This window comes from Trichosurus vulpecula, chromosome 9 (genome assembly GCF_011100635.1).
Source record: "Trichosurus vulpecula isolate mTriVul1 chromosome 9, mTriVul1.pri, whole genome shotgun sequence".
In the NCBI taxonomy this organism is placed as follows: domain Eukaryota; kingdom Metazoa; phylum Chordata; class Mammalia; order Diprotodontia; family Phalangeridae; genus Trichosurus; species Trichosurus vulpecula.
Window position 1 is genome coordinate 51,426,093 of NC_050581.1, and position 10,242 is coordinate 51,436,334.

Consider the following 10,242-nt stretch of genomic DNA (forward strand, 5'->3'; position numbering starts at 1 on the left):
AAAAGAGGAAAACTCCCTCCTCTTTGTCAAATACTATCCACCTTGCTGGAGCATATGGTTGATTTTGACTGCCTCTCCCAGACCACCATTTCAGTCACCACGTTTCACTCCCTACTGTCCAGGCATCTTTTCCTCAAAAATCACCTAGCAGCCACTCCAATGCCTCACCCAATTTTGGAACCAAAATCAAATCAACTCTGCCTTTGTTCCTGGATAAGGTGTGTCTAGCCACTCTCAAATAATCAGGCTCACTATCCATAAAACTTTCCTAACCCAAGTGCCCCTCCCCAGACACCACTCCCCTTAGTAACTTGTCTACCCCAGAATGCAATCTCCTTGAAGGGAGGTACTATCTTGACTTTTGTATTTATATTTTAAGTACTTTACAGTGTTTGTCACACAACAAATACTTTTTTTATTCACTAATTCTCTGCTTCTCCTCCCACTAGTCTGACCACTCCTTCCTCCACATCCACATCCCACTTACTAACTGTGGCTCTGTCCTGCTATTGTTCAGACGTTACTCTTCACGACCCCATTTGGGGTTTTCTTGGCAAAGATACTGGAATGGTTTGCCATTTCCTTCTCAAGATCACTTTACAGATGAGGAAACTGAAGCAAACAGGGTTAAAGGACTTGCCCAGAGTCATACAACTAGTAAGCATCTGAGGCCAGAATTGAACTCAGGAAGATGAGTCTTCCTGACTCCAGGTCTGGTACTCTATCCACAGCATCACCTAAGTGCCCCACATATTAGGATTAAAACAATGAAGACCTGAGTTCAAATCAGATCTTCCTGATTCCAGACCCAGCACTCTATTCACTGTGCCACCTAGCTTCCCAAGGCTCTGACCTAAGCCTTGTATTCTCTCTCCTAATGACTTCATTAGCTTCCGTGGATTCAATTATCATCTCTATGTGAAAGACCTCTAGAACTATATATGTAGCCCTGTTCTCTCCCACCTGGAGCTCCATGCCTGGATCACCTGCTAGATAGTTCCAACTAGATATCTCAAACTCAACATCTATAAAACATGACTCATTATCTTTCCCCTCAGAGCCACCCTTCTTTCAGACTTCTCTTTTTCATCCCTTTAACTTAAGTCTACAACACTGGAGTCACCTTTGGCTCCCCACTCTCACCTCAAATATCCATTCAGTTGACACATGTTTTTGGTTCCTCTTTCTCTCACTCACACGATCAACATCCTAATTCATGTCCTCATCACTTCTCACTTGGATTATTGTAATAGACTCCTAGCTGGCCTCCCCTTTCTTGCCTTCCAATCCATTCTTGACCCAATGGCCAGATTCCCAAAGCTCAGATCTAACCATGTTATTTCCCTGCTTGATAAGTTCAGGTGATACCCTATTACCTCTAGGGTATATTACAAACTCCTTTGGCACCTAAACTTTCCTCATCTTGTATCCAATTTACCTTTCCAGCCTGTGTGTATGTGTGTAAGTCATATGTATATATACATACATATATATATCCCACCCCTTCAAACACTTTATAGTCAGCCCAACTTGCTTCTTACTGCTCCTCACACACAACATTCTATTGCCAATCTCTTTGCTATGTACTCTCCCCTCACCTGTGCCTCTTTGAGTCCTACCTTTCTTTAAAGTTCAGCACATATGTCACCTCCTATAGCAGGCCTTTCCTGATCTGACCCCCCCAGCTGCAAATGTCCTCCACTCGCAAAAAACCTTATTATTTACTTTGAATATATTTTGTATGTGTTTCAGTCTATACACATATGCTACAACTCAGAAGCAATGCGGAACCTGAAACTGAAGACTAAATAATATCATCAAAGAATTGTATAATAGGAAAGTAAGATGGACTGACTCCATGCAAGATGACAGGAGGATAGTCGACCTGCTCCACTATAACCTTTGCAATGTCAGGAGAAGGTGAAGAAGGCCTTCAGCTGGATGGAACTCTAACTTTTTTGTTTGTGTATGTGGCTTCAATTTTATTTTCAGTTCTGTATTTTCTCCTTCCCTTCCTCAATCCATTGAGAAGGCAAGAAAAACAAAACCATTATAAACATGGTCAGGCAAAACAAATAACTACATTGGCCATGACCAGAAAAGAAGGAAAGAACACAAAAAAGAAGGATAGAATATAGGTAGATAGGAAGGAAGGAATGCAGGTAGATGGGAAGGAAAAAAGGAAGAAAGAGAGAGGAAGGAAAGAAGGAAGGTGGACAACTATGGGTATGAAAGTCAATCATGGTAAATGTGTTGGTTGCTTTGCTGAACTGATTTTTTCCCCTTTTTTATTCTTTGTTCCAAGGAATGGTTGGCTGGGAAGGGAGGAATATATTTGGAAATGAAAGTAACATAAGAAACAAAAATAAAAATAAAGCAGTTTTAAAAGGCAAGATTTAAAAGTGAAGCCAAGCCAAGGAGCTTGGATTACAACCAAGAATCAACTACCCAGCAAAATTGAGCATAATCTTTCAGGGGAGGAGATGGATATTCAACAAAATAGGGGACTTCCAAACCTTCCTAATAAAAAGACCAGAGTTCAACAGAAAACTGGATCTTCAAATATGCAAAAGATGCAAGAGAGGCATAAAAAGGTAAACAGGAAAGAAAAAATCAACATGTTATTAATAAAGGCAAACTGTTCACATCACTGCAACTTGTAACTCTTGAGAACTGTATTGTTATTACTCATTTAAAAGGGGTATACATAGACAGAGGGTATGGGTATAAGTTGAATTTGATGTGATGATAAAATATCTAATTCAATAGTGAAAAAGGATTATACTGGGAGAAGAGGAAAGGAGGAGGTAGACAAAGGTATCACATGAAAAACTACAAAATCCTATTACAGTAGAGGGAAAGAAGGGAGGGAGATGGGCATTATTTGAACCTTACTCTCAACAGGTTTGACTCAAAGAGGGAATAACTTAATCAGTTAGGTATAGGAATCTAACTTACCCTATAGGAAGTAGACGAGGAAAAGGGAAAGAAAAGGGAGGGGATGGTTAGAAGGGAGGGAAGAAGTAGCAAGGGTAAAGGCGAAGAAAAGGGAGGGAGGACAGACTGAGGGAGGTGGTGGTCAAAAGCAAAATTCTAGTGAGGACGGAAAAGGAGAAAGGAGAGAGAAAAGCATAAATGGAGGGGAGGGGGGAAGAGGATGGAGAGAAAGACACAGATAGTAATCATAACTGTGAATGTGAATGGGATGAACTCTCCCATAAAATAGAAGTGGGTAACAGAGCAGATTAAAGACCATAATCCTACAATATGTTGTTTACAAGAAACACACTTGAAACAGAGGGATATATACAGCAACCCACATGTACAAAAATATCTATAGCAGCTCTTTTTGTGGTGGCAAAGAATTTGGAGTCTGAATGCAGATGGAAGCATACTACTTGCTTCCTTTTCTTTTGTTGTTTTGTTTTGTTTCTTCTTTCTCATGGTTCCTCCCATTGGTTCTAATTCTTCTTTACATCATGACTAATGGGGAAATATGTTTAATGTGAAGGTATAAATAGAGCCTATATCAGATTGCATGCCATGTTGGAGAGGAGAGAGGGGAGGGTGGGGGAGAAAATTCAATGCTTAAAATTCAACACTCAAAATGTTAAAAACTAAAAATAAATAAATTATATAATAAAAATTTTTTAAAAAGTAAAAGTGAAGGCAAAACAGGATAACAAAGAATAGACATTCTAAGAGTTCAGCAACCTTGGGCACTGTGCTTTCCTCAAAGCTTAGTGGGCAGTCCCCTCTCCCTTTCTGTTCTGTGGGACAGTCAGCTTTCCCACACTGCTTGATGAGCAGCACCTGCTAAGGTTGAGGAAAGAGAAGAGGCCCACATGATTCCCTACAATTACTAAATTTGGTCTGCAACTCTTCACTACAACATTATTACTTATTGCTTAACTAGATGTTATACTTTGCAACAGAGATTTTGAAATGTACATAGTAAACTGTTCAACATTTCTTTAATGTTTTCCAGTTTACAGAGCACTTGACATCCATTAGGTACTTAGTAATGCTATAACTTGAAAATAAGTTTTTTCTAAAATATGTATATTTCTAAATATTTGAAGTTTTCTCATTTCCCTATTTTTGTATGTCTATAGAGTGATCAGTGTATTATATAAGACCATAATAAATAATCTTCATTAAGAAGCAGTGTCCATTTAGAGATTTCAAATGAACTTTTATTACAGTCCATCTCCTAGAAGATCTGCAGGCAATGAAGTCTTCTTTCTATCGGGAAATAATTCCTGATGAGAAAATTTCACTGTTTTTACAGAAAAGAGCTAAATGGTCCTCAGAGTAGAAACTATAATATCTAACAATTGCAAAATTTTCCACCTTATTATCTCTGTGAGAGGAAGCATAGAGTAGTGGATAGAAAGCCAATATGAAAGCCAAGAATACTTCCTTCAGCTTCTGCCTTTGACGCATACCAGCTGTGTGACCCAAGCAAGACACTTCATCTCTCCATGCTCAACTTTCTAAGATTATAAATGCAAGGAAGGTATCGACCTGTGGGTACAGGGAATTTCATATACCAATGAAATCACTGGTCCAGTTCCTATCCCATAATATTTATCTAGTACTAAAATTGAGGCTATTGTAATTATGGGCAGATTTTCACTAAAAGTAAATCCAATGAACTTTCTATTGCCAATCTAAATGTCTTTTTAAAACCAGTATTTTATTTTTTCAATTGCATGTAAAGACAATTTTTGACATTCATTTTTTATAAAATTTTGAGTTCCAAATTTTCTCCCTCCTTTTCTCCCCTCCCTCCTCCCTAAGACAGTAAGCAATTTGATATAGGATGTATATGTATGTGTATACACAAACACATTTAATATGCACATATATACATATACATATCTACATGTATACATATACATACACATACATATACATGTGTGTACATGCATGTAATCATGTAAAACATATTTCCGTATTAGTCATATTGTAAAAGAAGAAACAGAACAAAAGGAAAATACACACACACAAAAAGTGAAAATAGTGTGCTTCAGTCTGCATCCAGATTCCATCAGTTCTTTCTCTGAATGTGAATAGAATTTTCTATCATGAATATTTTGGAATTGTCTTGAATCATTGTCTAATCTAAATGTCTTTTGCAGAATACAAAAGCACCATGTGCCAAAAAGCATGACCCCAAAATAGTAGGGCTCAATTTCTTTCTTTCTTTCTTCTTTTTGTGGCCAATCGTATTCACGTTATTCATTTGATACCAAAATGCATGGTAATCTCCTTAGTGTCTGATCATAACAAAGAATACCAATTCCCCATACTCCTATTTGTTTCCCTATTATGTCTCCTGGCTTATCTTGGAAAAACTATTGGACATTACTTGACTGAGAAAATTTCCTCTCATTGTCAACCAACCTCATTCATAAGATTCAAGGGGGAAAATTCTATGACTACAAGGTTTATTGAAATACAATAAAAATAAAAATAAACAACTATAAAGGAAATGTCAAGCCCAGTTATCTCCCCCAAATTCCCCAACCAGTACATTGTGTGAAAGATTGAATGTTCAGAATCTTCTAGGGTTGGCTTTTCAAACAATTGGACAGAACAGACAGATATCAGGGTTTGGGGGTGTCTCCTAGTTCAGTCTCACCAGTACCTGAAGTTTCACAACAATTGCCAATCCAGTCCCTCTCTGCCTCTGCCTTTGGTGGATGGATGGTCTTTCTGAACATCTCACTGCCTTGGTCCTATCTCTGCTCTAGGTTTCTGCCTCAGCCACCACTGTTCTCCAGGATCTATCCAATTTCTGCCTTTGCTGTTCAGCCTGTCTTCAATAGCAGTAGCAAACACAAGTAGCAAGCCACCAGAAGTGGTCTCCTGATCCACCAAGAACTCTGTCTCTTCTTTGTTCTTGGCCATGTGAAAGGAATAGAGTGGCAGACTGGTAATCCCTCTGAAGAGGAAAAACCACGAAAAAGCAAAAGAACGAAGGGTCAAGTCAAATGACTTCATCAAAAATCTTGCTCTGTCTCCTATCCTCTTGTGTAACTTTATTCCCGACTCAAATCCAGGTTTCAATCTTTTGTGGACTAAGTATTCCCCATGGCAGCTGTTAGGGCCCTTTGGACAAAAAACAAATGCCCTGAAGACCCTGCTTCAGTTATTATTGAGTAAAGTGTTTCATTTACTATACAGAACTGGATTCAGAAGACCTGGACTTAAATACTTCCTCTTATCCTGTATGACCTTGGGTAAGTCATTCAATGTCTCTGAGTTTGTTTCCTTATATATAAATGAGGGGATTTAACTAGATGATCTTATGGTCTCTAAGTCCCTTCCAACTCTGAATCCTAGGGTGGGAGCTACATGTAGTTTCTCTGTAAATAATTTGTAAAATATGACTGGCAGGAAGCATTGTGATCAGCACCTGATCCTATTCAACAATCACAACACTGGTAACTGGCTATCCCTCAAGCATTCAGCCCCATCCAGCAGAACCACTTCCCAGGACCAGGGAGAGTTCTATCTGGCCTTTCTAGGATTCTCAAGGCATCTGGCTGCCACCTATCTCTTAGCTCCATCTCTTTGTGGTTGGGTTGTAGTTCTGAGTCTAGAGATTGGTATCATTCAATCAGAACTTCCTCCCCCTCCTTATTCATCAGGAAAACTCCTCCCCTTCCACTCAATACTCTCTGGTTTGCATTGCAATTTACTTATAAAAGATAAGGTGTACAACTTCAATCAGAATAGTAGCAAGAAAGCAGGTTGAAATCAGTTCCCAGTCAGGGATCCAGCTCGTACTTACATCACCCTCCAGGGAAAGGCAGCTGAAAAACAACAGCAAAAACCAGAGTTCAGACCCTGGAGCTCCTAACTGAGAGGGCCCAAGGATGCTCACCTAGGGCTTTTCACTGACAAAAGAAATAAATAAAACCTCACAGTGGACCAACTTCATAGTGATGCCCAGAGGAACTCCAAGCACTCTGATGGACTCTCCCAAAGGTGGCATGAGCTACTCAAGCAAATTCGCATCGAGAACAGGCATCAATTGCAGTGGGGCAAAACTCTGGTTCCTGAGCTTTGTCTTTCCTATCAAATGTGTACATTTAATTTTGTCTCTGTCCCTTTAAAACAAGGCAAATCTGAGAGTATTTCCTCCACTACAAGAAGCCAGTTCACTGTTTATCACAATCCAACAATGACCCATCAGAGAGATGAAAGGTACCACATTCTTCAAGCAGAAATTCAATTAGTGAGCAAGCATTTATTAAATACTTATTATGTTCCAGGCACTGTGCTAGGCACTAGGGATACAAAGAAAGGCAAAAGCATGATCTCTGCCCTCAAGGAGCTCTCATTCTAGTGGGGAGACAATGTACGGAAAAATGCAAGATATATGGATAGATAGATAGATATAGATATGTAGATATAGTGTAAATGGAAGTTATTTTCAGAAGTGAAGAAACTAGGAGGGGGTTCTAGATCAGATTTGAGTTGAGTCTTGAAAGAAGCAAAGGAAGCCAAGAGGTGGAGGTGGGAAGGGAGGGCATTCCAGTCACTGGGGACAGCCAATGAAACAGCATAAGAGTATGGCGCATCCTGTTTAAGGAACAGTAAAATGACCAGTATCACTGGACAGAGGGTCTTTCTTTGGAGGGATATAAAGTGTAAGAACACTGGAAAGGTAGGAAGGAGCCAGGTTGTAAAGGGCTTTACAATCCAAATGTAAGACTTTCTTTTTAATCTTGGAGGTAAGGAGCCAGTGGAGTTTATTAAGTTGGAGAGAAGGGTAATGTGGTCAGAACTGAACTTTAGAAAAATCACTTTGACAGCAGAGAGGACAATGGATTACAGTGGGAAAAGATCTGAGACAAGGACCAACTATAAGTTTATTTCAATAATTCAGGTGCAAGATGATGAGGGCCCACACCAGTGCTGTGACTGTATGAGTGAAGAGGTGAGTACATGAGCACTACTATGAAGGTAAAAATATATGAGAACTGTTATATAAAGGTAGCAATGGCAAGACTTGGCAACAGTTTGAAAGTTGGGAGGGAGGGAGAGGAGGAGAGTCCAAGTGAGGACTCAAGAATGTCACCAAGGTTGCCAACTTGGACAACTGGAAGGAGTTGTGTCCTTGGCAATAATGTGTGTTGTTGTGTTTTGTCCTTCATTCTCAAAGAGGACCATAACATTACGGAAATGATGACATGACTTGCAGTTGACTTTGATTTGAGTGAGGGAGGGCTGTGCAAGGTCACCAGTCTTACTTTCTCCTCCAGAGCCATCTGGATCCAGTAACCAGTTATTCATCAGGATGACTGAAGATGGCCCAGGATGCATTGGGAGACCTTGGCCCTTTTAGCCTTGGCAATAATAAGGGAAGTTCAGATGAGGGTAGAGTTTAAGGGGGAAAATAGAGTTCTGTTTTAGATATTTTGAGTTTGAAATGCTTATGGGACATCTAGTTTAAGAAGTACAAGAGGAAATTTGTGATGTGAGAATGAAGCTCAGTAGAGAGGTTGGAGCTGGATATATAAATGTAACAAAGATTTTAATAGAGATGATAATTGAACCCAGAGAAGCTGATGGAATCACCAGGTGAGATAATATAGAGAGAGAAGAGAAGAGAACCCAGATCAGAGCTACTGATGGTTACTAGGCATGAACTTGATGAAGATCTAGTAAATGAAACTGAGGAGTGGTTAGACATATAGAAGGACTAAGAGAGAGCAGTGTCCCAAAAACCTAGAGATAAGAGATCATCAAGAAGAGGGAGATCAGCAGCATCAAAGACTAACAAAGAGAGGTCAAGAAAATGAGGGTTGAGAAAAGGCTAGCAATTAAGAGATCATTGGTAACTCAAGGGAGTAATTTTAGTTGAATAAGGTTGTCAGCTGGATTGTAGGGGGTTAAGTGATTGAGAAGAGAGGAAATGGAGGCAATGATTGTAGATTAACTTTCTCGAATTTAGCCCCCATGGGTAGGAGAGATACAGCATGATATCAATCAGGGTAGTAGGATAAAATGAGGTTTTTTTTTAAGGGTGGGAGAGTTTGTAGGCATCAGGGAAGCAGCTAGTAGACAGTGAGAGACTGAAGATTGAAGATTAGTGAGAGAGGGAATAATAGTAGATGAAATCTGCAGGAGAAGAGGATGAAGGGCGAATGTAGTGGGGTTTGCCTTGGCTAGGAGAAGGTCACCTCTTCATGTGAGACAGAGGTGAAGGAGGGGGTAGTAGAGGAAAACAGCTGAATGGCATGAGATGAGGAGAGAAGTAAAAGCTCTTGTCTCAATTTTGTTCAATAAAGTATAAGGTCTCAGCTAAGAGAAAGGGAGGGAGGGATGCCATGGGAGGCTTGAGGAAGGATGAAAAGGTTTGGAAGAGTCACTAAGGTTAGTGGGATAATGAATAAAGGAATTGTCAAAGCATTTTCCTTTCCATAGTAAGGGCCCAGTTGAGATTATATAACATATATTTGTAGTGGACTCCACATGGTTTTGTGATTTTCTCCAGCTTTTTTCAGCAGCATGTGAATAGGAATTTTAGATGTGGATGGCGGGAGTAATCAAAGGTTGGGGTTTGACAAGGCATGACCAGCAATAGGACAAAGGGGGCAAGGGACTCAATTGTAGAGGAGAGTATAGCATTGAAATGATTCACCAAGAGGTCAAGATAAGGAAGTAAAGATAGTGTAGTCACTATAGGGCATGCCAGTTCAGTTGTTTCAGTCCTGTCTGATTCTTTGTGAACACATTTGGGGTTTTCTTGGCAAAGATACTGGAGTGGTTTGCCACTTCCTTCTCCAGAAGGCATGCCAGAAAGCAAAGTAGAAGCAGCAAGCAGATCTGGAGCTAAACATTGAGAGGCAGAGGGGAGAGTGAAATGGGAGTAAGAGAGCAGGTACTGTATGATGGAGGATGGGATTTATACAAAGAAGGGATTCTCTATCATGAGGATGGAGAGATTATGAGGAGGCATGATAACTATTGAGGAATGAATCTAGGCAGAGTTTCAGTGGTTGGAGAGAAGTCATTTGAGGGATGCAGGTGATTAGATAAGTCAAGGCTCTTCCTTGAGTTTCAGCCTTGGAGTGGAAGGGGATGTTGTGTCCTATGAGGTCCAGGTGGCCTCTTCCCAGCAGGCAAAGGCATGTCCTGAGGGACAGAAGGCAGAAGCTAGAATCTGGGAGGGGGTCTGATCCAAAAATGGCCTCCAGGATGCAGGAAAAGACTGGAAGGCAA